At 34.7% G+C, this 3,263-nt stretch overlaps 1 long non-coding RNA gene across 2 annotated transcripts in view; it reads right to left on the bottom strand.

Moving 5' to 3' along the window:
• The window catches only part of LOC106868037 (uncharacterized), a 41,292-nt gene continuing 38,029 nt past the window's right edge, over nucleotides 1–3,263 (bottom strand). For both annotated transcript variants that reach the window (XR_008264913.1, XR_001409213.2), the window contains one exon: nucleotides 1–1,343. This is a non-coding gene — a long non-coding RNA (uncharacterized LOC106868037). The remainder of the gene's footprint in view (nucleotides 1,344–3,263) is intronic.

Below are 3,263 nucleotides of genomic sequence, written 5' to 3'. Positions count from 1 at the left end.
GAAATTTCAAAACATATTTTTAGTTAATATTAATCATTATGAAAAAATTATTTAAAAATAACTTCGGGCACACACACACACACACACACCAAATTGTGCTGTGTTGATTTTATTAGAATCAATCAGAAATATATGTTGGTTATTTATTAAATTATTTATTTATTTTTAAATATTGAGTTTTTCAAGACAAGTAAAGAATATATTTGTAAGGAATGGAATATAAGATGTTGTGCCATTCATTCATGGGTTTCTCAAAGACAATCAGCATGTATGTGAATAGAGTCAAATAACTGTAACCAGGAACTGAAACTTGATTTAATATTAATTTTTGTGAGAAAGGCAGCAAGCTGATCGAATCATTCGCTGGGTGAAATACTTAACGCATTTCAACTATCATTATGTTGCGAGTTCAGATTCCACTGGGGTTGATTTTGCCTTAGGGGTCAATAAAATAAGTACCAGCTGAGTAGGGAGGGGGTCGATGTAATTGACTTAAACCCTCTCCTGAACATGCTGGCCTTGTGCCAAAATTTGAAACCAATATTAATTTTTGTGAGAAGCTTACTTGTTGCTTTGCAAGCCTACAGTTAATTTTGAAAATAGATTTCTTATCTTTTGGGTTGTCAGTTAAATTTGTTTGTTTTTTCTGCACCATTTATTTTAATCATTATTTTTCATGAACAGTTTTAACAAATAAGTCACTGATATATTCTCTTTCACTGTTCACAACTTCTAGCCGATGTCATATAGCTTTCACAGTAGAAATTACCAAGTCTTGTGCTACATTTTCAGCTCCACATCGTAGTTAATAATAATGCTTCCCACATTATTAGAGAATGTCTGAAAAAGGCAATATGGTGGATGTGATAGAACTTTCCAATGAAGTTCTTGAATAGTATTTTTGGTCAAATTGTGACATAGGAGTGAGTATGAAGAGGCATGTTGTGTCACTGGCCAGGTTATTTGGACCTTATCAAGATGACAGTTGACAGTTTGGACCTGTTATGGTAACAGTTGACAATTTGGACCTGTCAAGGAGACAGCTGACGGTATCGTGCAGGTATCTAATCTGCTGGCCAATACCCTAGTGGATTTTTGTTGCTTTTGGTGGATGAGTTCATTCAATCAATCTTCATTGAAATGAATAGGTCAGCCAGAACGTGGAGAGTCTGTGAGGTTGAATTTCCCTTCTTTGAAGAAAACCATTTCTGTGTAGTTCTTTCAGTAATAGTGCCTTATCTGTACACAGCACAAATGTTTTGAGTTGGTTTAACATCTTTGGAACCTTGATTGAAGGTGGAAAGAAGCTGGTGTTGAAAATGCTCATTTATTTTCTTGTATGTCTGAAAAGAGGTAAAATTTATTCAAATTTAAAAAATGATGAACGAAAGTTGCAGAGGATGAATAGAACTACAAAAAAACAAAAAAACAAAAAACGTAAAGCACAATGATAAAAGTATTTTTGTTAATTCAAATAACATAGGAAAGAAACGAACAAATTTATCTGACAACCCAATAAATTTTTCCAGTATTTTACTTCCTTTGGTTTTCAAGCAGAGTGGCAGTAAATACTACATGTGTTGCTCTGTAATAGTTACTGTTAATATTTGAAACTTCAACACTGTAAGGTGGCAGAATCGTTAGCATACCAAGAAAAATGCTTAGCATTCTTGCATTCAGAGTTCAAATTCTGTTGAGGTCGACTTTGCCTGTCATTCTTTCAGGGTCAATAAAATAAATATCAGTTGATCACTAGGGCTAATGTAATGGATCCACCCCTCCCCTGAGTTTGCTGGCCTTGCACTGAAATTTGAAATCAATCAAAATTGATTTCTTATAAAGGTATATGATTCTATTGGAGGGAAATGGAGCCTGTGAGCATTTTACATTGCTTTTTTTTCAAGGGGTGAAAATAAATCTCGTATGTTTCCTTCTGTTCATTCTTGAAGGCATATTGGTGAACAGTTTCTGAGAGAGATAAACATCATCATCATCACCATCATCATCATCATCATCATCATCATCATCATCACCATCATCATCTTCGTTGTTGTCATTTTAACGTCTAGTTTTCCATGCTGGTATGGGTCAGACAGCCCTCACCTGTCTCTAAGCAAAGTATTGACTTCCTATGCAAGAATAGTTTTAAGACGTTAACTGAGTGATTTGAAACGGTGTTAGTCAGTAGCATCTATTGCTGTACTAGACTGTACTTTATTTGATCCACCTTGGAGGGATGAAAGGCAAAGTTAACAGGCGTGATTTGAACTCAGAATGTAAAGAGCTTGAAGAAATACCACGGCGTGCTTTTCATATGTTCTAACAATCATGCTAGCTCATTGCTCTTGGAAATTTTTATTCAGAAATATTCATTTAGTGGCACAGACATGGCTGGGTGCTAAGAAGCTTGCTTCCTAACCACATGGTTCTGGGTTCAGTCCCATGGCATGACACCTTGGGCAAATGTCTTCTATTCGAGCCTCGGGCTGACCAAAGCCTTGTGAATGGATTTCGTAGGCAGAAACTGAAAGAAGCCCATTGTGTGTGTGTGTGTGTGTACGTACGTATGTATATATCTATGTGTGTCTTTGTCTATGTATTTATCCTTCTTGTGAAGCTACTGCTTGACAACTGGTGTTAGTTTGTTTATGCCTCTGTAACTTAGCAGTTCAGCAAAAGAGACTGGTAGAATATGTACCAGGTTTTAAAAAATAAGTACTGCGGTCGATTTGTTCGACTAAAACCCTTCAACGTGGTGCGCCAACATAACTGCAGTCCAGTGGCTGAAACAAGTAAAAGATAAAAGACAAAAGATTTTGGTGGGATTATCAGAAAAAAGAAAAAAGATACTACTCATTCCAACAAAAATCGTAAGCTGCATAGTCTAAAATGTGTTTCTGGAAAATATCATTTAAAATTAAGCATATTTATGAAAGTTATGAAAAAGAAAGTGTGTGTGTGTGTGTGTGGAATTATCTGAAGCCACTAAAAAAAATTTTTTTTAATCAAATTTTATCAACATACCTATAATCTGCATTATTTAAAAGGTATCTCTGGAAATTTTCGGTAAAACATATTCGTTTAAAATGAATGTTATAGGGAAACAAATTTGATAGTGAGGGATTATCTGCGGTTCCTACTAAAATAAATAAATGAAAACCAAAATTACGACTTTTCCCTACAAAATTGTAATCTGCATTGTCTAAAATATATCTCCGGAAAATTTCATTACAACAAATATGCATTTTTATTAGTCATAAAGA

The sequence above is a fragment of the Octopus bimaculoides genome, chromosome 9 (genome assembly GCF_001194135.2).
Source record: "Octopus bimaculoides isolate UCB-OBI-ISO-001 chromosome 9, ASM119413v2, whole genome shotgun sequence".
NCBI lineage: Eukaryota > Metazoa > Mollusca > Cephalopoda > Octopoda > Octopodidae > Octopus > Octopus bimaculoides.
The sequence above is the reverse complement of the archived record's forward strand: the minus strand, read 5'-3'. Positions and strand labels throughout refer to the sequence as shown.